Source organism: Caretta caretta, chromosome 2 (assembly GCF_965140235.1).
Source record: "Caretta caretta isolate rCarCar2 chromosome 2, rCarCar1.hap1, whole genome shotgun sequence".
Classification (NCBI taxonomy): Eukaryota; Metazoa; Chordata; order Testudines; family Cheloniidae; genus Caretta; species Caretta caretta.
In genome coordinates this window covers 163,817,907-163,843,933 of record NC_134207.1, presented here as the reverse complement: position 1 = coordinate 163,843,933, position 26,027 = coordinate 163,817,907, and the positions used below count along the sequence as shown (strand labels likewise).

Below are 26,027 nucleotides of genomic sequence, written 5' to 3'. Positions count from 1 at the left end.
CTTACAGAGCAATTATTTGGCAAGGATTTTTTTTTTTTTGAGGGAGGGGGAAAACAAGCTGTAATTGTGTGAAAGTCATAGACTACATAGGGTATGTCTACACTGCAAGTAAACATCCGTGGCTGGCTTATGTCAGCTGACACAGGCTCATGGGGCTTTGGCTATAGGGCTGTAAAATGACAGTGTAGATGGGTGCGCTCGGGCTGAAGCCTGAGCTCTGGGACTCCGTGAGGAGGTCAAATCTCTGAGCCGGAACATCTACGTTGCAATTTTACAGCCCCATAGCCCAAGCCCCTTGAGCTTGAGTCAACTGAGAGAGGTCATCTGCCAGGGATTAACTGCTGTGTAAACATACCAATGAAGTCTAGGTGAACTAATCAGAACAAACAATTTATGTATTGAATGTTGCCTTTTTTTTCTGCTACTTCTGCCTATTATCCTGCCCTTAGTTAACCAGTAAAATTCCACTGACTTCAGTGAGGTTTCACTGTATAACCGAGAACAGAATTTGACCCTTTGTTTCTAGGCCAGTGTATTACATATGGTTATCCAAATCAGGCCTCATAGCTGCCATTCTGGTATGTGACTATCATCCCATTAGCAGTTCAGCAGGCATTTGCTTTTTAAACTATTCAAGGCTGTTTGGTAAGATAGCAGGAAAGAAGCTATTTGCTATATTAAAGATAGTGTATCTCCTTTGACAATTTTTACCTTTCTAACAAAGTATTTGGCTTCTCTATTAAAAGCATGGATGCTAGAGGCAGATAAAAAATAAGACGTTTGTGATCATGACTATGTTCATTTTCAGTCACAAAAATATTTGTGAAAGCTCCACACTCCAAAAATAAGTTTTGCTAAAGGTCTTGAGGCATAAACAATGGGATGTGCCCCAGACTTGACATAACTGATCCATATACTAAATGATAAGAGGAAGAATCAGAGAGTATCTAGGTCACAGTGTACCAAACTATTAGTGGATACAACCGCATATTTTTGTGTTTAAATGTTGGGCAGGTTGAAATATATCTCCAGGAAATCAACTCTCTGATAATAACTGAGTCAAAAGATTTACCAGTGAGAATCCCTTCAGGACTGCACGTAAACATTTGTTTAAGTCCCAGTGAAGTTTGGCTGAATCAGAAACTGGACATGCAATTACATTTTTTGTAGTTGTTTGCAAGCACAAGGAACAGATGAAACTCTTCTGGAGGTGCTCTTACAACATCTGCCACAGAGGATGGCCTTATATGTCCAGAATTTACAAAAATCCAAGATGCTGAGGAGAGTTTCATGAAGAAGCACTTGGACATGCACTGCTCATCTAAATGATTTAAGACAATCTCCGGATTTTGGTAATGCCCATCACTATTTTTCCAGTGACTGTTAAACCAACTACAGAATACAGCAGTGTCAATGGTCTATTGACATATGTTCTGCCTTTGGCATGAGGACGCATTTTGCTTGGTATGCATGTATATAAATATATTAAGAATAAATAGAAGAAAAAAGGAAATAGAACAAATTATCTGAAAAACAAAATATAAATAATAAATTCTGGCCCTTCATACGTTTGTAACCTCAGTCCTTTCCTGCCTGAACTCTATAGCACATCACCTTCAACCTCTTTTGTCTATCCTCTGTGCCCAATTTCCTAGCATTCCTTTGTGTCATATGTCCACATCTAGGTCAAATGCAATGAGACTTACATCAACACCCATGCTCCTGAGTGCAACTGCTTTAGTTTGCGGAATCCTGTCATTTTGAGTCTGAACCGCATTGTGCAGGAAATGTTAGTTGTTTTAATTAAATATTTTTTAAAAGTTGTGATAGAACATGTGAATGATTATCCCAGTGGACCATGAGAAATACAATTTGACAGTCTTTAAAAGAAGTGTGTAGAGTATTAAATGTCCATTGAAGCTGAGAGAAAAATTAATTTTAAATAAAAGGTCATCATTTTAAAAAAAAAAATTCAGCCATCTCTAATGTCTTTTAGATTTGTTTAAATGCTGCAGTTATCATTTCTGTGATGTATATTCACACACACTCCCTGGAAGAGTGAATCTAATAGATTTTATTTTTCAGAAACACTCCCCATAGCCTAATATATAAAGTAAGTTTGCCTGCAGCATCCACAAGTTCAGCCAATCGCAGCTTCCACTGGCCGCAGTTTACCGTTCCAGGCCAATGGGGGCTGTGGAAAGCGGCCGCCAGCACATCCCTCAGCCTGTGCCGCTTCCCACTGGCTGTGATTCACCTTTCCGGGCCAATGGGGACTGCGGGAAGCAGCATGGGCCACGGGATGTGCTGGCCGCCACTTTCCACAGCCCCCATTGGCCTAGAGCGGCGAACCACGGCTAGTGAGAGCTGCAATCAGCCAAACCTGTGGACACTGCAGGTAAACAAACTGTCCTGGCCTGCCAGCGGATTTCCCTGACGGGCTGCATGCCAAAGGTTGCCAATCCCTGATATAAAGGAAGTACTGGACTGCTACTACAGCACTGCAGCCCTTTGATCTGAAACAGGAGATCCTAAAGGCGGTGTCACTGCTTCATCGTCTCCCTTGTGCCCATACCCAAGGACTCAGTTCCCTTGCTGTATGGACTGCAAACTGGGGGCCTGATCCAAGGCCCACTAGAGTCAACAGAAGTCTTTCCACTTACTTCAAGAGGCTGTGGATTAAGCCTTGAAAGGGCAGCCCTGCCCTGGCTGCTATTCTTCTTCTCTGCCTAGTAGCAGCTAGGACATGATTCTCAGAGAGTATGGTGTAGAGCCTGCAAAGATAAAGGGGCCTTGCCTTTGGTCTGGGGTAAGAGAGAAGCCCCTTCTCTGAGGAAAAGAAGAGTTGCTGTGCATGGCAGAAGTCTGATAAGGGGAATTCTTTCTGAAGGTGGAGGCAGAAGATGATGCTGGAGCAGAGAGATGATCGCTCAGAACTAACCAACTGCTAATGGTTTAAAAGAACTTTTTTGTTTCTTTGTTTGTTTTACAGACTTCACTCACCAGCAGATTGGAGAATGACAGCAGATAATAAGCTTAACAAAGTAACAGCATATGCAATGAAACTGGGTATAGACTGGATACTGGAAAGTGAAAACACTTCCATTCCTTGAGAAAACATCAAGAAAATTCAGCTACTTTCATGGGCAGGGCTGGCAATATCAAAGAACTATGCCAGTCATACTCAGATATTAATGGGAAGTCACTGAATAACTTCTTGAAGACCTGACACCTATAAAATTCTTTACAATTTGGCATCAAGATCTCAAATCTCTAGATATTGATGACATCAAAACGGTTATGGTTGAGTGACAGGATAATGCTACCTGGAAAACCAAGTGTGTTTCTAGGTTGGTTACTAGCTGAAAATTATTAAATATGGCAGGATTGAACAAAACAATCAATCCACTCCCCAAAATTTTGCAAGTGTGGAGCACATTGCTTGATTATTATGTTTCTAAGAATAAACTAGCCATGGCTTTCTTGATGACCTTCAGATTAATGCATTAATGCAAACAAGTTTTTCAAGAATGAACTTCATCAAGTCTGATACCAAGAATCAGCTCGTAAATTATATGAGTACACTATGTGTGGCTCTGAAAACCATCCAATGCAAGCTTATCATTTGAAAAAAAAAAAAACCTGTCATCCAAAATTCAAGAGCAGAAGTCTCGCTGTCTGTTGGTCAGCTGCCTCTGCAAATCATGTGATACTGAGTACATCTTTTCTAACCACTTCACATAGTAAAGGATAATGGTCACTGGAAGATAGCATCCCAGTGCAAGATCTCGAGGAATCATATCCACTGATTGTTAGAAAACAGGTGATGATGAGGCTACAGCCATTCAGTAATGTTTTATAGAAATATAAACCTATCAAAGTATTTATGGTGACACAATCTCATTATTATTTGCTGAAGGCTTGTGACAGGGCCCACTTTCTGCCCTCTGAGTTTCATAGGTCACTGCCTCCTCTAGTTTTCTAACTAGAGGCACTCTTTGACCTGTGAAACTTTTTAGCTCAGCATTTGAGGTTCACGTGGTACTTTTAAAAATCTTTCCTTATAATAGCTTATTTCAGATGGCAAAAATATTGACTGATATAGTTGTGCCCAATTCCATAGTGATGAAATTATCTTGATTTCAAATTCAATCACAGTTTCTGATATTCTTTTGACTTGACACCAATTTATGGTGTGAATAGCAATTCACTATCTGATGTATAATCTCTTTCCCTCAGCAGACTTGACTTGTTTTTCACCTGTAGTCACTCATGTTTGAACTTGTTTCTTTTTAGTTTTCTCATAAATTTTTATTTTGTTCCCTTTCTTTCTTTCTACCTCCCATTAGCATTTTGTTAGGATCACTAAGGTATAAACAACCAATGGATTTTTTTGGATCCCAATCCTGCAATGAGCTCTGCATAAATGCAGGGGACTGGCTGTGTGCAGTTCATCATTCACTATTTGTTGTGAATTTGACAGCCCTGCACTTTTAAGCAGGGCAGGATGGGGGGTGTTGGCTGTCTGACTGAATGAAGGGAACAGTGCTTTATGGCTGGGAGGGGGAGGGGGAGAGAGAGAGATGAAAACCATTGCAAAAGGTCAGTGTGGTCGCTGACTCATTCCCCAGGAATGCATGGTTTAAAAGGGCCTGAAGCTCTTTTACATGGAGCAGGCTGAGGAGGGACTCGCCCTCCCTCCCCTTTATGTGGTAAAATACCAGGTTTGGTCAAGACTTGCTGGAGGCATTACGTTAGCCGCCCCTTTTTTAGGGGGGCTGGGAAGGATTTTTTCCCATATCATCATATTGGCTTGGGTTCAGTTGGGTTTTTTTTTGCCTTCCCCACAGTGGGTTCAGGAAGGGCTCTGTTCATGCATGACATGAAGGGCTGTAGGCTGTATGTTGCAACTTATTATTTAAGTGTAGGGTGGATGTCCAGTGCAGGTACTCCATAGGAAAGGTATACAGTGACCGGAAAAATGGCTTGGAAAAGGACTTTAAAAGGTGTTCATTAAAGGAATAAACAGGGCTGTTGGGGACTCCTATGATTGATACAGCAGGGAGCCAGCCCCCCATTTTTGTAGCCCACCATAACCATCCTACGGGGAGGGGGGTGGATGGTATGCTCCTGGCAATAAATTTGCTGGAGGGACCTGGATGGAAAAAGAGGGGGAGCTGGTAAAATCCCCTGGGTAATTACAGAATAAACGTGGGATTACCTGCAATGTACACTTTTATCTGCTGGGTGGTCCAAGACATCTAATAATAAAGTTGTGGCCTAATTAAAGCCATGTCAAATGTCTCCTGTCCTTCTTTCGGGATAGCCAGACAATAGGACAAAGGGCTCAGAATCCAAAAAAAGAGACAGTTTTTGATTGTATATTTATCCAATAAAACCAACATATTGTCTCAGATGAACAACAGTACTATCAGCTGTATGGCATCGTTAGTGGAACAAAGTACTACAGTGCCAAGGACTGGTAAGCATAAAGTATTGCTTTTATAAAATTTGTTTAAAGAATACTGTATTAATAATAGAAAATACTTTCCATTATTTAACATGAATTAATATTGAAGACTGGAGAAAAATTATGCAAGTAATATTTTTGGAAAGCATCATTTGTATAACAGCCAGTTTTGCAACAATTCATGATGCTGTTTGCATTTTTCTTCTGGATCATTTTCTTTGCTATAACATAGTATTTAAGTTTTAAGAAATTCGATCATATATCACAATATACTTAATTCCTTGTTGTGGCGTTCAAATCAATGATTAAATCCTTTATCCACTAGGTTTTGATTTTACTGTTCAGTTAGAACCTGCTTTATGGAATTTTCTATTGATCCATGAATGTGTACATTGGTTATTCAAAGGCAGGTATTAATTTTAAATAACTGCAGTCATTCCAAACGTATCTGTTCTGTTTGCCTATGTTTACCTCTTAAACTTCATTAAAGCTTAAACCCCTTAAAGTTTAATTACATGTAAGTGCCACATTTTGTAATACAAGAGAGTTATGTTATTTCTGGAATAACACAAGTGACTGTATGTTATTGTGGAATAGATCTTTAATGAAGAAAGAACCAGATTCAGTATGGTGTTTCAGCAAAAATATTTGAAGATTTTTGGATAATGCTTTGTCAGACCACAAGGGTTGTTACCAAATAAAGCAGTCTCCTTGGCAGCATTTGAGAACTTCAGGGCATTAGACCAAATTTCACTCTTTTGGCTTCTGTGTCCTAGGGTAAAACATATTCTTGTTTTGTTTGTTTGTTTTTTTAAAGAGGATTGATACTCCATCGCTTATACCAGATTTACTCCAGTGTAACTCCACTGATTTCAAAGACATTAAGTCCAGTTTACATGACTATGAGAAGACTGAAAGGCCTACAGAGCATTTATCTATATATTGTGTCAGAAAGAGTCTGTTATTCTGTTGTGGGTGAGCTACATTTGGGTCATGACAAGATATGAAATGTAATTCAGATGGAAGGTTAAAAACAAGCTAGAAAGTGGCAGCCCCTGCCTCCAATCCTGGAGGTAGAATTATTGGGCCAGATCCTCAGGAGATGTAAAAAAGTATCTCCAGTGTCTTTAATGGGAGGTACACTGAATTACACCAGTTGAGGCTCTGGCACCAGCTGAGGAGTTATCCAGTGATGACAACTGCTCCATACAAAGGAAGCAATTGCAGTACCCTAGCTTTAAAAATAAAGATTGGGCAGGATAACTGGAATAGTAGTAAATAAACTATTAATTTGGGGAAGAATTCTCTTGTGAATCACACTGATTTTCCATTAAGAGCCATTATAAAAAGTGTCCTTAACTCTTCAAATCATTTAATAATTTTGTTAAAAAAGAGGACTGTTCAAACAGCCTATTTTTGTCCTAATGCTAAGAGCACCTACAAAGTAAAGTATTTATTTGAGCAGATTGGATAGTGGTAGCTGTAGAATTCAGAGAGCTATACTAACTATTACAGACTTCTCCCAGTTAATATGTAGTCATCAATATTCCCCAGATTCTCTGAGTAAGGATGTTGAAGAAATATTAACAGATCACTAGTATATAGAAAAGCATTGCTGGAAACATTGCCACTCTGAATTCAAGTGAGGAGTAGGTTGTTTCATAGCAAAACTGCTAAGGGTTCTATAGCCTGATTTAACTCCCACTGAGTTAACTCAATGAGAAAATTCCCATTTATTGTTATGGGAGCTGTATCAGGACTTGTAACCTGATAAGCCCTTATAAACATAAAAGAAGAGGGGAAAGCACATGCCTCTATGGAAGTTAAGTTTGGGGGAAGGTTGCAATTGATTATGATTATGCTTTGTCAGTTACTAAATACCATGTTTATCATTTTAATCATATTGAGGCCAAAGCCAGTTCTATCAGCATATTCCATACAGATGCTAAAGCTACTTCCGCAATCCCCCTTGCCTGATATCATCTCTCCCAATTTTTCATGTCACATCTAACCTAGGCCCTGATCCTGCAGTGGGGTCTACGTGGGCACAGAGATCCATGTGTACAGAGTTCATTGTGTGATTAGGATCCTAGACTGCAAGCTCCTCAAGGACACGGACTGTCTTTGTTCTCTCTCTAGAGTGCCATACACTCTCACAGCAAAATGCTAGTAATAAATAATAAAGTTAATGAATTCCCAAGAGGAGAAGGTGGGTGGTGGTGGTTGGGGACTCTCTCCTCCGGGGGACTGAGTCATCTATCTGCCGCCCTGACCGGGAAAACCGAGAAGTCTGCTGCTTGCCGGGGGCTAAGATTCGCGATGTGACGGAGAGACTGCCGAGACTCATCAAGCCCTCAGATCGCTACCCCTTCCTGCTTCTCCACGTGGGCACCAATGATACTGCCAAGAATGACCTTGAGCGGATCACTGCGGACTATGTGGCTCTAGGAAGAAGGATAAAGGAGTTGAAGGCGCAAGTGGTGTTCTCGTCCATCCTCCCCGTGGAAGGAAAAGGCCTAGGTAGGGAGCGTCGAATCGTGGAAGTCAATGAATGGCTACGCAGGTGGTGTCGGAGAGAAGGCTTTGGATTCTTCGACCATGGGATGGTGTTCCAAGAAGGAGTGCTAGGCAGAGACGGGCTCCACTTAACGAAGAGAGGGAAGAGCATCTTCGCGAGCAGGCTGGCTAACCTAGTGAGGAGGGCTTTAAACTAGGTTCACCGGGGGAAGGAGACCAAAGCCCTGAGGTAAGTGGGAAAGCGGGATACCAGGAGGAAGCACAGGCAGGAATGTCTGTGAGGGGAGGGCTCCTGCCTCATATTGGGAATGAGGGGCGATCAACAGGTTATCTCAAGTGCTTATATACAAATGCACAAAGCCTTGGAAACAAGCAGGGAGAACTGGAGGTCCTGGTGATGTCAAAGAACTATGACGTGATCGGAATAACAGAGACTTGGTGGGATAACTCACATGACTGGAGTACTGTCATGGATGGTTATAAACTGTTCAGGAAGGACAGGCAGGGCAGAAAAGGTGGGGGAGTAGCACTGTATGTAAGGGAGCAGTATGACTGCTCAGAGCTCCGGTACGAAACTGCAGAAAAACCTGAATGTCTCTGGATTAAGTTTAGAAGTGTGTGCAACAAGAGTGATGTAGTGGTGGGAGTCTGCTATAGACCACCGGACCAGGGGGATGAGGTAGATGAGGCTTTCTTCCGGCAGCTCACGGAAGCTACTGGATCGCATGCCCTGATTCTCATGGGTGACTTTAATTTTCCTGATATCTGCTGGGAGAGCAATACAGCGGTGCATAGACAATCCAGGAAGTTTTTGGAAAGCGTAGGGGACAATTTCCTGGTGCAAGTGCTAGAGGAGCCAACTAGGGGGGGCACTTTTCTTGACCTGCTGCTCACAAACCGGGTAGAATTAGTGGGGGAAGCAAAAGTGGATGGGAATCTGGGAGGCAGTGACCATGAGTTGGTTGAGTTCAGGATCCTGACACAGGGAAGAAAGGTAAGCAGCACGATACGGACCCTGGACTTCAGGAAAGCAGACTTCGACTCCCTCAGGGAACGGATGGCCAGGATCCCCTGGGGGACTAACTTGAAGGGGAAAGGAGTCCAGGAGAGCTGGCTGTATTTCAAGGAATCCCTGTTGAGGTTACAGGGACAAACCATCCCAATGAGTCGAAAGAATAGTAAATATGGCAGGCGACCAGCTTGGCTTAATGGTGAAATCTTAGCAGATCTTAAACATAAAAAAGAAGCTTACAAGAAGTGGAAGGTTGGACATATGACCAGGGAAGAGTATAAAAATATTGCTCGGGCATGTAGGAATGTTATCAGGAGGGCCAAATCGCACCTGGAGCTGCAGCTAGCCAGAGATGTCAAGAGTAACAAGAAGGGTTTCTTCAGGTATGTTGGCAACAAGAAGAAAGCCAAGGAATGTGTGGGCCCCTTACTGAATGAGGGAGGCAAACTAGTGACAGAGGATGTGGAAAAAGCTAATGTACTCAATGCTTTTTTTGCCTCTGTTTTCACTAACAAGGTCAGCTCCCAGACTGCTACGCTGGGCATCACAAAATGGGGAAGAGATGGACAGCCCTCTGTGGAGATAGAGGTGGTTAGGGACTATTTAGAAAAGCTGGACGTGCACAAGTCCATGGGGCCGGACGAGTTGCATCCGAGAGTGCTGAAGGAACTGGCGGCTGTGATTGCAGAGCCATTGGCCATTATCTTTGAAAACTCGTGGCGAACCGGGGAAGTCCCGGATGACTGGAAAAAGGCTAATGTAGTGCCAATCTTTAAAAAAGGGAAGAAGGAGGATCCTGGGAACTACAGGCCAGTCAGCCTCACTTCAGTCCCTGGAAAAATCATGGAGCAGGTCCTCAAAGAATCAATCCTGAAGCACTTGCATGAGAGGAAAGTGATCAGGAACAGCCAGCATGGATTCACCAAGGGAAGGTCATGCCTGACTAATCTAATCGCCTTCTATGATGAGATTACTGCTTCTGTGGATGAAGGGAAAGCAGTGGATGTATTGTTTCTTGACTTTAGCAAAGCTTTTGACACGGTCTCCCACAGTATTCTTGTCAGCAAGTTAAGGAAGTATGGGCTGGATGAATGGACTATAAGGTGGATAGAAAGTTGGCTAGATTGTCGGGCTCAACGGGTAGTTATCAATGGCTCCATGTCTAGTTGGCAGCCGGTATCAAGTGGAGTCCCCCAAGGGTCGGTCCTGGGGCCGGTTTTGTTCAATATCTTCATAAATGATCTGGAGGATGGTGTGGATTGCACTCTCAGCAAATTTGCGGATGATACTAAACTGGGAGGAGTGGTAGATACGCTGGAGGGGAGGGATAGGATACAGAAGGACCTAGACAAATTGGAGGATTGGGCCAAAAGAAATCTGATGAGGTTCAATAAGGATAAGTGCAGGGTCCTGCACTTAGGATGGAAGAATCCAATGCACCGCTACAGACTAGGGACCGAATGGCTAGGCAGCAGTTCTGCGGAAAAGGACCTAGGGGTGACAGTGGACGAGAAGCTGGATATGAGTCAGCAGTGTGCCCTTGTTGCCAAGAAGGCCAATGGCATTTTGGGATGTATAAGTAGGGGCATAGCGAGCAGATCGAGGGACGTGATCGTTCCCCTCTATTCGACACTGGTGAGGCCTCATCTGGAGTACTGTGTCCAGTTTTGGGCCCCACACTTCAAGAAGGATGTGGATAAATTGGAGAGAGTCCAGCGAAGGGCAACAAAAATGATTAGGGGGCTGGAACACATGAGTTATGAGGAGAGGCTGAGGGAGCTGGGATTGTTTAGCCTGCAGAAGAGAAGAATGAGGGGGGATTTGATAGCTGCTTTCAACTACCTGAAAGGGGGTTCCAAAGAGGATGGCTCTAGACTGTTCTCAATGGTATCAGATGACAGAATGAGGAGTAATGGTCTCAAGCTGCAGTGGGGGAGGTTTAGATTGGATATTAGGAAAAACTTTTTCACTAAGAGGGTGGTGAAACACTGGAATGCGTTACCTAGGGAGGTGGTAGAATCTCCTTCCTTAGAGGTTTTTAAGGTCAGGCTTGACAAAGCCCTGGCTGGGATGATTTAACTGGGAATTGGTCCTGCTTTGAGCAGGGGGTTGGACTAGATGACCTTCTGGGGTCCCTTCCAACCCTTATATTCTATGATTCTATGATTCTATGAAATTGAACTTCCTGAAGTACATATGACAGACATATAAGGGCTACATTAATTCATTAAAGTTAGTGCTATTAGAGTGAACACTGAATGTGTTTCTAATGTCTGGACACTAAACATAAAGTGGGCAACATTTTACAATTTGAAGTTCAGTGCTACAGCATCAATCATATTCAACAACTAATGCAGATTATATATAGCTTGGTGATTATACTTGCAGGTTCACCCCCCACTCCTCATCCACGTTTCATCCTATTCCACATTTCTGCTAAAGACCAGGGGCGGGTCAGGGGAGATGTTGTATCACTTTGCTTAGCTTTGTAAAGTTTAGCATTCTTTCACTGCTATTGATGGTGATAAAAAAGGACTAAATTCAGTAACTCCAAAATGAATGGTTCCTCTTACAGATTGCAATCTGAGCAATAGAATACAGGAAATCATTGGAAGTTTATTACTTGTTTGCCTGTGACTGTCACTGAAATATGGGTTGACTGTCTGCAAAAAATCAATGGTTTCCCTAAAAGAAAGCACACTTGGGATAGAAGAATGCAGGGCCCAAGTAATTTACTGGCTTCTGTGTTTGTCTGATTGAAGCATTGCTGAAGCTGACGGGGTAACCAGCGGATTCCTGAACCAAACAAGCTCTCAGTCACACAATGGAAAGATGAAACACAGGGTGAGCATTATACTGCTTTGTGTTCTGCATGTAACGTATTCTACCACACTTCTTCTCCCTCCCCTCCCCCCACCCCGCATGCTACTTCGCTAGGAAAAAAAGAAGTAGCTTTGTTTGGGTTTTTTCATTGCACATTGGAGAGGTCGGAGGGACCCCCCCACACAAAAAAAATCAACCACTTGTTATGTTAATTCAATAGGATCAAGAGGTAAGTCCCTGTTCTAAAGCAGCATTTGAAACTGTCCTGAGTTTCAGGTGGTCAGATTCAGTAGTTTGGGTTAGCCCAGGTTAAGGATATTAGCCATTCAGACCTGGATTAAGATTCCAAAACCTCCCAGAATCCAGGGATGTTCAGATCTGGTACTTGTGTTTAGGGCCTCTCAACAATGTTAATAATTTCAGTCTTCACACGTGGCTCAATCCTGCAAGGTGCAGAGCACCCTAGCTCAGATCCAGCAAAACACTTAAGCACATGCTTAATTCTAAGCATGTGAATAGTTCCACTGAAGTCAATGGGACTATTCATATGCTTAGAGTTAAGTATGTGCTTAAGTGCTTTGTTGGATCTCTGCTAGGGTGCTCAGCATTTTGAAGGATCAAGCCAAATTAATGTAAACACTTAGAAAGACCTGTATTCCCCCAGTAAAACCACTGGCTTCAGGTGGTAGTATAATAACTGCAACTTCAATTTTTGAGGCAAACCATGCCATTTTCCATTACCTACAAGCTCAAGCATGCTGAATAGGTGCCTTGGTGTGGCACTTTTTGGAAGATGGCAACAGCCTGGTGAAGCAGCAGACAGTATTCTAGCTGCTGGTAATGTGTATCTATGTATGTGAGTTCAGAATTACTCAATTCTAAATGTGAAAACTATCCACCGTCTCCTCGTTTAAAGCACTCACAAAGATTCACTTCTCCCATGACACATAAGAAATGTCAGCCAAGTCATCTGAGTGAACTGCTCAACTACAAGGAGGAAAATTATTGAACATAGGGAGAGAGAGAGTATAAGGGCTCTTGACAGGGAATCAATGTAGGAGAAAGATGAGAGCACAGAATTATGAAGGAAGAGTGAAGGAAGGGAATTCAGTATGTTTAACTTAATGCACATTTTTTTAAAAAAAGAGTAGGTAATATACCATAGGGCAGATGCTGAGCTTCTGTAAATGACTATAGCGCAATTGAAGTCAGTGAACACTGAAACTATGACAATTTACACAAGCTGAGGATCTGCTGCCATGTGTCTATCATGAGCCTGATCACTCTGTACTGTGTATTTCTCCCACACCTCATTGGTCTTTTAGACTGTAGCTTCTTCAGGCTTCATGTATATTTGAAAAGCAACGTCCACCCTGTGAGTACTGCTGCAATCTAAATAATAATAATTTTAAGGGGACTATTATGTGTAATTAGAGTAGAGCAGAAAGACACTAAGATCATGGCCCCTCTGTAAAAGGCACTATAAAAACACATGGTGAAAGAAAATGCCAGTGCTAGCCCATTGGGAGACCTAAACAGGATTATATTGGGCCCCCTGCCAAATACAACACATATTAATAATTAAAAGTGGGCTCCCTTGATCCGCTCAGGGCCCTAAGCAATTGCTTAGTCTGCTTATGCCTAACGCTGGCTCTGAGAAGAGATTTCCTTCTCTGAAGAGTTCTACACAAGGCAGGAAAAGGGTTGTGTGGGTGGGGGGAAGGACAGAGATTTGAAATTACTTGCCCAAAGTGACACTGCAAGTCTGTGGCAGAGCCAGGCACAGAACCCAAGACTTGTACCTCCTAGTCTGGGCAACCAACCAAAAAGCAATAAAGCAAATAATAACAACATGGATCAGCGTATTCTTCTTCACACCACTCATGACCAGAAGACCTTGGTTTCTTCCTGAACAGGGAACTGCCATTCTGTTCTTACAGGCCTGGTGCTGACCAGCTGAACAGGAGTGAAAAGCAACTGGGATTTGGCCATTTGGCCCCAAAAGTATGTGCCATTAAGGAGCATTTCCTTTTAATATTGTACAGCAACAACAAGGGATTCCAACTTCATTACCCTTCTCAAGTCCTAGGAGAAATAGCAAAGCTCTAGGTTTGAAACAATAATTGGTATTATAAAAAATACAGGACTCAATTTCCAAAACAGTTTAGCACACAGCAACATCTATTTAGGCATCTACATTAAGAATTTCAAAATTCCTTCCTTATTAAATATAGGGGGTGCCACAGTAAAACTGTCTTCTTGCAAAGGCAAAATTGTTAATATTTTATGTCCCAGTTCATCAAGATACTTAAGCATGTGCTTAATTGCAGTGGGATTGTTAACTTTAAGCACATTCTTAAGTGCTTTGCTTGATCAGGTCCTTAGAGAATAAGCCAACACTAAAGTTCTAATTCTGTAATATTGAAGTCAAAGGGACTTTGCCATTGAATTCCTTGGGAGCAGTATCAGATGCTAAGTAGCTGAGATTAAGTTATTCCATAATTGCCTGTTATCAGAATATCTTAAATTCCTACGAAGCGCTTGACAGCAGTCACTGATGGAGACAGACTAGTGTACAAGAGGGACCACAGGTCTAAATTGGTACCGAAATTCCTATGTTCCTATACCTTGTTTAATATTCATAGAAATGTAGGGCTGGAAGGGACCTTGAGAGCTCAATTAGTCCAGCCCCCAGCACTGTGGCAGGACCAAAGTATACCTGGACCATCCCTTACAGGTTTTTGTCTAAAAACCTGTTCTTAAAAACCTTCAGAGATTCCATTACCTTCCTTGGTTACGTATTCCAGTACTTAGCTAACTTTATAGTTAGATACTAGGAAAAAACTTTCTAACCTAAATCTCCCTTGCTGAAGATAGAACGGATTACCTCTTGTTCTACCTTCAATGGACATGGAGAACAATTGATCACTATTCCCTTTTTAATAGCCTTTAACAGATTTCAAGACTTATCAGGCTCCCCCTCAATCTTCTTTTCTGAAGATTAAACATGCCCAGTTATTTTTACCTTTCTTCATAGGTCAGGTTTTCTAAACATTTTATCATTTTTGTCACTCTTCCAGAGACTCTCTCCAATTCATCCACATTTTTCCTAAAGTGTGGCACCTAGAATTGGACCTCACTACTGCTGAGAAGAATGGGACAATTACCTCCCAGTCTTATATACAAAACTCCTGTTAATACAGTATATTAGCCTTGTTTTAAAACTGCACCACACTGTTGACTCTCATTCAATTTATTATCCACCATAACCGCCAGATCCTTTTTCAGCAGTACTACCACCTAACCAGTTATTCCCCATTTTGTAGTTGTGCATTTGATTTTTCCTTCTTAAGTGTAGCACTCTGCATTTGCAGTTACTGAAGTTCATCTTTTTGATTTCAGACCAATTCTCCAGTATAACATGGTCATTTTGAATTCTAATCCTGTCCTCCAAAGTGCTTTCACCAGCCTGGTGGTGTCACTATAAGCAAACTCCCCCTTATCCAACTAATTAATGCAAATATTGAAATAATACTGGACCCAAGACAGAGCCCTGCTGGACCCCACTAGATATGTCATTCCAGTTTGACAATGAATTATTAGTCTGTATGTTTTTCAGGACTGGGACCTTGTCTTTTGATTTCTACAGTGAGGTTTCTAACACACTTTTTGGTGCTTTAAATGATAAATAAATAAATAAACAAACCAACAACAACAACAACTGGGATGTTTGTCTAAGAGCAGAAAATGGACTCTGATCAAGAAACATCCTTAAGTCAGAACAGCACCTGTTTAAGTCCAATGGAAGCCTATGGAACCTAAACACCCTCTTACAAGCTTTCGAAAATTGGGCCCTTAATGTCTCCAGCTGCACCTTGTTTTATTTTCAGAAAAGCTGTGAAGTGCAAAGACAGCTCTGCATTGCCATCTTTTAAATGGAACACTTTCATTACTTCTGGTATTCAGTGGGACTAAGGGTGGGCTGACACATATTTACATTTAAAATTAGGGGGTGGGGGAACTTAAGATTTTAAAAATGCTCTCACTCCACAGTTTTTTCATGTTAAAATTAAGGGGGGGGGACTTACCTATCATGCTTGTAGTAAAACAGAAAAGAAATGTGATACTGATATTAAATATCTGATAGTTATCAATTATTCATCTTATTTCCTAACATATGCAAAAAGAAGATATTAGTTCCCATTGAAAGATCATTGTTCCATAACATTCTGACGCTAGCTTACTTTCTGATAAATATCAAAATACAGGGTAAACATCCTAACAGTAGCATTTCCTTTAGCCAAAACTCTGTAGTGCTTATATTTATCTGAGTTCTGCACATGTTGAGTGTATTGAAATTGATAATCTAGGAAAATGTTTCTAGGTCACCAATTTGAATGACTGCACTGCACAAGAACACACTTGATCTTTTCCCCCCATGAGTTTTAGAAGTTAAACATTTTGATGTTCTGTTGTAAGGAAACAGACACATGACTGATGGCATAGGTGGGTAATCAACAGACCTCAACACTAGATCAGCTGCACTTGCCTTCTTTTTGTTAAGTATAGGAAACATTACAGTAACATTATTTACTTGCAAGGATTTTAGGTCTTGATTTAGCAACATATTGAAGCACAAACCTTTCTCTAAGCACATGATGACCAATATAAAATGTGTTTTAAATATTAAGGTCTTAACATTGGTATTGCCTGAACCAGGGGCGAGGGGGGCCGTCCCCCCACTTTTTAACAAAAAAATATAAGCGCAGAATTCATGTCCCCCGCAGATTTTTCCCACTGCAGAATAATAGATTCTTCTGGGTAGGCACTACAATTACATCTTTCACCCACCAGGGGCTGTTGTAGCACCAGAAGAGAGGGCAGCTGGCTCACTGCCAGAGCAGCCAGCCTGGGGAGAGAGGGGGCACTTTAGGTTTGCCCCTTCCACCCCCACTTCTACAAAGGTTTCAGCACCTTGATCAGTATTCTATACAATGCAAAATTATGTATGCCTGTCTAGTAATATTATAGTCATATTTTCTATATGCAAATACAGGAGCTCCCCCAATTTAACTGTTTTAAAGCTTTTGCACTTGATCCTCCTTCCACTGAATTCAACAAACATTTTTCTGCTTTTGGAGACCTGATTCAGATCCCATTTACTTCAATTTTATCCTGGAGTGACTCCATTATTTTAAACTGAATTCCTCCCAATTTAGACTGATGTAAATGAGATCAGAATCAAGTCCTTCGAGTTTTGCAAGATGAGATCCACATATTTTAAGAGAAAAATGTACACTAATAATGTAAAATACTGTTTGCAAAACCATACCTTATTATTTAATATTTTTACTAATATTGTTCTTTGAACAGGACCCTGCCAATCCCTGGAGAAGATCTGAGTCATGAGGCCAGCAAGCGATCATGGTCCCAGAAATCACTTTTTTCCAATACTCAACAAGGATCTTTTCAGTGTAATGAAAATGATATTCTGAAGAGACATGCTTTATTTCACTGTAGAGCTTCTGTCTAAATCCTTTTCCAGCCTCCCTCTTGCCCAGGTTCCTGGTACAGATTTAAAGAAACAGCTTCAGCTCAAATCATGATTTAGCCATCATCTGGTGTGTAGAAACTTTGTACAGATAATTCAGTTGGATCATCAAATTGCTTAATTTCTTTTCAGGATGTTGAGGTGACTCTTCTCAATAGGATTAGCTTCCTTTACTAGATGGTGGTATGATTACCACTGCTAGTAGGTCCATAAAGCAATTCAGCTGGGTTTGGAGGCAGTTGAAGATGATACTTGTTTTTCTATATTGAGTACCTTAATTAGTTTCAAGTATGTAGGATCGCTACTGTAGCTCTGTCCAATGACAACAACTGAAGTGGTCCACTATTTTACTCAGTCAATATTATTAGGGATCTTTCTCCTGGTTTAAGTTTGGGTAGCTTTGGCCTTGCCAAGGTGACACTGAGACCACTTAGATTTGGTATCTCATTTACACATCCAATAAGCAGTTCCATTTGGGATGAATATTTATCTCTAAAGTTAGCAATGCTCTCATCTATCAACACAGAAGGCACCAGATGGCCTTACTACAGTGATTATTATTAGTGGTGAGCCGGAGCCAGTTCGCACCGGTTCACTAGAACAAGTTGTTAAATTTAGAAGTCCTTTTCGAACTGGTTGTTCCACGAGGGACAACCGGTTCTAAAAGGACTTCTAAATTTAACCGGCCAAAAGTGGCGCCTTAGGCACCGACTCCATGGGTGCTCCAGCCCTGGAGTACCCAAGGGGAAAATTTGGTGGGTGCAAAGCACCCACCAGCAGCTCCCCGCCCCACCCCCAGCTCACCTCCACTCCGCCTCCGCCTCCTCCCCTGAATGCGCTGCCCCGCTCTGCTTCTCCGCCCCCCAACAGGCTTCCCACGAATCAGCTGTTCATGCAGGAAGCTGGGGCAGGCTGAGAAGCAGGCTGCCGGCTTCTTGCTCAGGCCCAGGGATGCGCAGGTGAGCTGGGGCGGGGGGGCGCGAGGAGGGCTGCCCGCGCTGCAGCAGATAACCTGGGAGGGGGGGCATGCAGGGGAACCGCTCTCCGCCCCAGCTCACCTCAGCCACCCTCGGCCTGAGTATGAAGCCACCGCCAGCTTCTCTGCCCCCCTCCACTCCCCCCCGGCTTCCTGCCGAACAGCTGATTCTCACGGGAAGCCAGGGCAGGCTGAGAAGCAGGCTGCGGCTTCCCGCTCAGGCCTAGGGATGCACAGGTGAGCTGGGGCTGGGAGGCGCGAGGAGGGCCGCCCACACTGCAGCAGGTAACCCGGGGGGCGGGGGCGCGCAGGGGAACCACTCCCAGCGTCAGCTCACCTCCGCCTCCCTGGGCCTGAGCGGGAAGCCACTGCCTGTTCTCAGCCTGCCCGAGCTTCCTGCCAAACAGCTGATTCGTGGGAAGCCAGGGCGGGCGTGGAGAAGCAGAGCGGGGCGGTGCTTTCAGGGGAGGAGGCGGAGCGGAGGTGATCTGGGGCCAAGTGCAGGGTGGGGAGCTGCTAGTGGGTGCTCTGCACCCACCAATTTTCCCCGTGGGTGCTCCAGCCCCAGAGCACCCAGGGAGTCGGCACCTAAGGCGCCACTTTTGATGTGATCAGTGGGGGAGCGGCTGCTCCCCTCCTAGCTACACTCCCCCACCCCTGGGAGCCAGAGGGACCTGCTGGATGCTTCCTGGGAGCTGCCCCAGGTAAGCACCTCCGGGACTCCACACCTCACCCCCCCGGCGGGTACCTCTGGCTCTTAGGGGTGGGGTGGGCACCCACTATGATGGCCTACAAGACCCTCCTGCCCAGTTCTGGGGGCAGTCAGGGGACAGGGGAGGGGGGTGAATGGGGCAGGGGTCCTAGGGGGGTGGGCATCAAGGAATGGTGGGGTGTTGGATGGGGCAGGAGTCCCGGGGGGTGGAGGTGGGCAACAACCCCCTCGTGGGGTGAGGAGGGAACCCGTAGTTAAGATTTTGGCAGCTCATCACTGATTATTATGGAAGTTGTCATACAGCAGTATTAATACTGGGTGGTATTTGTGAATAATTTTCTTGGCAATAGCACTGCTCTGCCCCACAGTCCATTCTCTTGAATGTGTGTGGGGCTGGACTTTAGCATCCTGTATCCCAAAAGTTTGGAATTCAGAACTTGGAATGCAAACTCTGACATGTCAATTACTATTTCTTCCAGAGGGCCAAAATGAGAAACAATGCCTCAATATGCACATTAACCATTCATCGACTAAATTAAAATAAGGAACATATATGAAAAAAGCTAAAGCGGGTAATTCATGAACGAAAAACAAATTTGTTGAACATGTCATTCCCTTTGACTAGTTCAGCCAGTTCCAAAACAACCACCATAAGGAGATCCAAATATAAAGCTTGCTGCCTAAAGTTGCTGCTACTGAAAAGTCAAAAAACTAACATCAGGGTACTTCTTGTATTTAGAGAAGACCATTTGTATCTTATTGGTCTTGCGGGCAGTCATTTCTTAAATGGCAATTCCTCTCCACTCTTAAAGCACTAGAACAATAGTTTTCTACCTGTGGTCCATGGACCCCTGAGGGTCTACAGACTCTGTCTAAGATTTCCAAAGGGACCACACCACCATTCAAAACATTTTAAGGGTCCGCAAATGAAAAAATGTTGAAAACCACTGCAGCAGAGCAATGATTTAATTTCACAAGTGTGGTTTATTTTTGGAAATCAGAGTGACTGAAAACAGATTCTGCTCTGATTTACAAAAATAAATTACATTTTGAAAAAAACATCACTCTAGTACTTTCATGAGGGAGAGTAACAGCTATCTAAAAATTTGTCACTTAGCAACAAAGTCATACTACGCCTCCGGTGACTTCTCAAGACCAGCTGCTATGGAGTTTATCTTCATGAGAGCTTTCCAACTTTGTCTGCTGGCTGATCAGCATTCCAGCAGGGACAATTTTGAGCCTCTCAGCCTTGATCAACTTTCAGGGCCATCAACAATGTGATAATAAACTAGCACCACATACTACAAGGTGTCAACTATTCAGGGTCCTTATTGCAATTATTTCATAAGTTAATATATGTTATCATCTGCAAAGAAGAATACACTCTGGCAGAAAAGATAGCATATCCTATTCCCTAGCAGCCAGTTTTCACACTAGACAAAATCACCATTCGTCTTTATGATGCTTATAATTCCGCATATAAATATGTTATTGTAGCTATCACATTTAATTATTACAAACAGTATATAAAAAGTCATTTTTGCATACACAGTGGGGACCACTAAAAACCTTCATTACCATTCCCGACATAGCATGCAGAATGCACAGGACTCACACAGGATGATTCAAAGCATTCTGGGGCGTATGCCATTTTATAACCACTCCGTTGTTATTTTATTGCAGGTAAAATTTATTCCACTGTTGTGAATAGCTGTTCATTTTCAGTTTCAAGTGTTTTCAAAGTAACATTCAATTGTATTTAGTTAGGCTGTTTTCAGGAGGGATGGCTCCCAGTTACAGTAGCATGAGATGTGACAAAAAAACGTGGGGAGGAGAATAAGTGAGAAAGAAAGAGTGGAAAGAAGGAGAGATGGAAAGGAGGGAAGGAACAGGAATGAAGTGTGTCAGTGGAAAGTGAGATATGACAAAGGGAAAAAGAAAGAACTATAGTAAAGGAATACAGCTTTGCACAAAATAATGTTGTACTGAATAAGGTACAAAAGGAGGTATTGCTGTAGGATGACCAGACAGCAAGTGTGAAAACTCGGGACATGGAGGTGGGGGGGTGATAGGAGCCTATATAAGAAAAAGATCCCAAAATCGGGACTGTCCCTACAAAATCAGGACATCTGGTCATCCTATATTCCTGGAAAATTTACAACAGAAAATAACGAGCAGAAGAGTGATGCAGGTACAACCATACCTTTGAAGACCAAGAATAGGTGAAAGAAGAGAACTTCAGTGAGAGGGAGAAAGCAGAGACTCTATAAGGGAATTAAACATATGAATCCAAAAAACAACACACAAATGTACAGGCAAATTCCCTACTGGCATAAGTGGGCCAAGCAGAGATCAACCGTGCCTGCAAATAGTGAGGGGGGGAGGGGGCAGAGCGAGGGCAGCGGCTTCAGCAATATTACTGAGCATGCTCAGTCCGTGTGAGCATGTTCAATACAAGCCAAACAGCAAATCTGGGTGGGGGGCACAGGAGCCCACATGTCCCCCAATTTGTGTCACCTGTGGGGCCAAGCCCAGGGGAGTTATGCCTCCCTATGCCAGCAGTGAATTGACCTATGAACATCACATGGCCCAATCAAAGTGGTTTGCCACATATTTTAAATTTCGGAGAGCCCAGCAGTCTGTCAGCCTCCCTCCTGGACCCCAGCTGCCATTGCATGTATACATTCAGCTCCAGACTACATTGCATGCCATACCCCAGAAAGAAAGCAGCTCGTTCTAAAATACAGTTGTATCATTCTAACCAACCACACTTAGGTGTCTTACTATAATTATGTAAAAGGTTGGCCTATACATTACTAATGATTTTTGTTAGCAAAGTTATCAAGTCATTAAAGAAAGTATTGAACAACTACCAGATTCTTAAGGCCATATCAGCAGCTCATCTAATAATGTAACCCATGTTTTGCTGTTAGCGCTGCCTAGAAATCAATCAATCTTATTCCTTCTGAGAAAAATCCACCCTGTCTCATTCACTGAAGGATAATTGAGCTACATAGGTGTCACTGAGGGCATAAATGGAGGACATCAGGGATGCACAGGTGTTATTCAGCACATCATTTGGTCCCAGTATCTTTACTGCTATAGACACTCCCAAATCAAGTTTCTGTGGCTACCATTAAATAAGTTAAAATGCTTTTTTTCTTGAATATTGATTAAATTTTGGATGAAATCATTGAGAAAAAGATGCCACTAAGTCATTTTACAGTCACTTTTCAGAGTAGAAGAGAATTTTTAAGCATTTCCTTCCATGAAAACTGTTTTATGAAATGTGTTACTAAAGATACTGTTAGGAAAGTAGAATGTATAACATGGAAACATTTTTCAAATGGCAGAGAGAAAGCTGTGTCATTAAAGAACATTTAGAGGAACTGGTCTTTGGAATTCATTGAGTGAACACAAAGATACAATTCATGCAATGTGTCCTGGAGATGCAATAAGTTAGCAGAGAGTAGTTCAAACAATTTAAAATTGGCAACAAAGCCTCAGGAATGAATTACAACCTTTCATTGCATTAAGTGATCAACTGTGGTCTTTATCAAACAGAAATTTAAATTTTTTTCCAAGTTCAATGCTGCCCTGAGATTCTTAGCTCATTTACCAAAATGCCCTCATGAATACTTAATAGAGGAGTGAGGGCTTTGTTTGAATTTTTCTTTTGTATTCCCCCCCAATTTGTTCACTACAAACCCATCCTCAACACAAACATTTTACAGTTTAATATATATATATATATATATATATATATATATATATATATATAGTATCTTCTACAATGCAATTCCCATTAAGTAAGCATCTATGAAAAATGAAGTAATTGTGCATCCAGGAAGTCATTTGGAGGTGTTTCATAGTAGTTAGTAACAAATTTGGTAATAAACTGAATAGATTGGAAGTCAACTCCCAGTTATTTAACTAGGTTCTACATACTCTGTCCCAGCCAGATTACCTCTGTACCTGGATCTTACCTCTGTACCTGCATCTTCAAAGAATTCCTTTGACATGATTTTGTAACTTTACCAAATGGTTGATTTCTGTTTCTGTCTCTCTGTGTGAAATGAATGCCTGTGGGGAAATCAAACAGAAAAAGCTCAGAAATGCTGCACTGCTAATTTCACACAATGTATTTGTTTTATAAGTGCTACTGAGGTGCTGTAGACATAAATAGACAATATATAAAAAAGAATTCAAAATGTCCCCAGAGCATGCCTATTTTAGTATCAAATGTATAAAATGAAAGAATCAATATGTCTTATGCTGTTTTGAAACCCAGAGAGGAATAATGCAAAGGCAATTAGGGCACCCTGGACCACACCACAACCTTGGATCAAAATTCAAGATTTAGATCTGAACTTCGTGGACCAGATGCCTGGCTGAAGTAAACACAGTTGCACTAAGTTCAACGGAGTTATGCCAATTTACACAAACTGCGGATCTGTAACAAACAGAACAAGAACTCTGGATTCCAACTCTCCTTTCTTTGGGAATACAAAATCCAGATATGATCCTCCTTTTTTCAAATTTCAGTTGTTCTGGATTGTTGTTCGAGTTTATCCCATTTTACGGACAGGACTGAGAATCGCAAATGCTGATCCCAGAGTTTAATACTGGGCCACTTTGTGATTGCTGTTGCAAGTGTGTACAAAAGGTATTGGGGGGGGAGGGAATCACAGGGCTTAACTCAGGAAAGCATTTATGCACATGATTAAGTCTATTCTTATTTAGGAAAGCACTTAAATGAGACTTAAGCACATGCCAAGTACTCTTCCTGATTTGGGGTGCTTTCCTGAAACAGTGCTCCATAAAGGAAGCAGATACTGAGAACGGGTGAGAGGGCTACCATGATCTGAAGTCCACCACACCCCAAATGGATATAGGTAGACATGGCAGAGGTGAGAGCACCATACTTTCTGGACCCTCTGTCATTCAGAGGTGGGAGTTAGTGGACACACATGCCATTTAAAAAGGTTTAGTAGTTACTGCTGCTGAAATTGCACCTCATTCTGCCTGCCTCAGAATCCAGAGGCAAAAATCATCCAGCAACTGTCACTAGAGTGCTACTCCTCTGCACCACTTTCTAATTGTCCCTGGGTAAAATTTTCAAAAGCACCGGAGTGATTTTAGGACTGCAAGTCTCATTTTCAAAAGTGACTGAAGCACTTTGACTTTGGAGCCTTACTGAAAGTCCATGGGACCTTTTACCCTGTGGCTGGAAAGGTTACACACTGGAGCCCAGATAGCAAAGACAATGTTCAAAAGCAGCAGTTCTCAACTATGGGGCGGGACACCAAGGGAGGTGCGGGTATATGTCAAGGAAGGCACGAGCTGTGTGCTTTTTTTTGTTTGTTTGAAGAGCTCTGGCTGTCAGCCCCAGGTGTCTGGTGCTTGTGCTGAAGGGTCGTGCACACCCATGAGGCGGGGATAAAGGGGAGAGCCAGAGCCCTGCCACCTGGGCTCTCCTCCCCACTCCCTCACCTGGGGGCAGTGGGGCTCTCGCTGTCAGCCCCAGAGTGCCAGCAGCTGCTCAGAAGCAATGGGGCAGTAAGTCTGCTGTGAAAAGTGATATTGACGAATATCACTTTTCACATTACCACACTTACTTCTGGGCTGCTGCTGGCATGGTGCTGTTTTCAGAGCTAAGTGTTGGTATATGTATTTGACACATAAACAACTACAGACATAAAGAAAGGGACCCCATCAAATAAGTTTGAGAACCACTATTCTAAAGAGATGTAATAAATGTAAGGCTGGTTAATTCATAAGCCCAAAGATTTGTATATAAAAGATACTTAAACAGGAATATAAAATGAAAAGTAAGTGTGTGTGTGTGTGTGTGTGTGTGAGAGAGAGAGAGAGAGAGAGAGGATGTGTTAGCTGAAGTAAAGCAAAAATATTCTGACTAATAATTATCAGTACATGTATCATTGCTTACTATATTAGTTTATTTAATTAAAATACATGACATATTGTCCTTCAAGTCTTATTTTTTATTGTAGCAGAGTTATTTGATTTATGATTATGGTTTCCATATACCAGGCTCAGTTAAAAATAAATACATAAATATTATAATGCAGGAGAGAAAAGGTAAGGTATGCTAGAAAATGGGATTACAAAGGAGAAACTGGAGCCAGTGGTAAACATTCTGTGAACGAAAGGAAACAAGCAGAAAGTTTAATCACAAATTAATCACAAACAGTACAGCCCACTTAAATGTTCATACAAATAATGAAGACAACTGAATAACTGAACAAACTCTACAGTAGGTGGTCCTAAAATTGCTAATACATTAAGATCATCAAGCAAAGCAACCTGCACAACAGAGTAGTGTTGTTGTGAAGAAGGAATGAAATCCTTGGCTGTCTCTGCTTTGAGGAACAGCAAATACAATTTAATAGCGATGTGTGATGCTGTATGCACTATGAGGAAGATGTAGCAAAGTATAGGTAGGCCAAAATTTTCAAGATACCGCAGCACACACAATTTGCACCAAAATAAATTGGCCAAATGTTCAAAAGAGCCTAACGCTCTGCGTGCTTATTTCTTTTGCACATCTGTCCCCTGCTGAGGTGCCTAAATAGGATCTGAACTCTTCTGAAAATCATGCCTCGATTGGGGGTGCTGAGCATTTGAAAATCTGTCCCTTAGGGCTCAGTTTTGTTCTCACTGAAATCAATGACAAAGATCCCATTGTATTCATTATGAGCGGATCTGGGCCCTTATTCATGAAAGGACATTTAGCAAATAGCAGTAAGTTATTTGGCTCTTTTTCACACCACTTATATGAAGTATCAACACAATTGCAAAGAAGATATGATTTCTGCTGCTTATGCAGCACCACACAGCTGAGATTCTGAAGTAAGTAAATGTGGAAGTTACCCAAGTAATGATATAAGTTTATTTTCTAGTTTATTGCATATTTGTTTTCTTTATAGGAAAAAAGGCAGGATA

At 42.2% G+C, this 26,027-nt stretch overlaps 1 long non-coding RNA gene across 1 annotated transcript; it reads left to right on the top strand.

Moving 5' to 3' along the window:
- The first annotated feature begins 5,402 nt into the window (after positions 1–5,402).
- Positions 5,403–17,921, top strand: LOC142070847 (uncharacterized). The gene is made up of 3 exons (XR_012666769.1): positions 5,403–5,482; positions 11,762–11,843; positions 17,196–17,921. It is a non-coding gene; the product is annotated as an uncharacterized LOC142070847 (long non-coding RNA).
- The last annotated feature ends 8,106 nt before the right edge of the window (positions 17,922–26,027 follow it).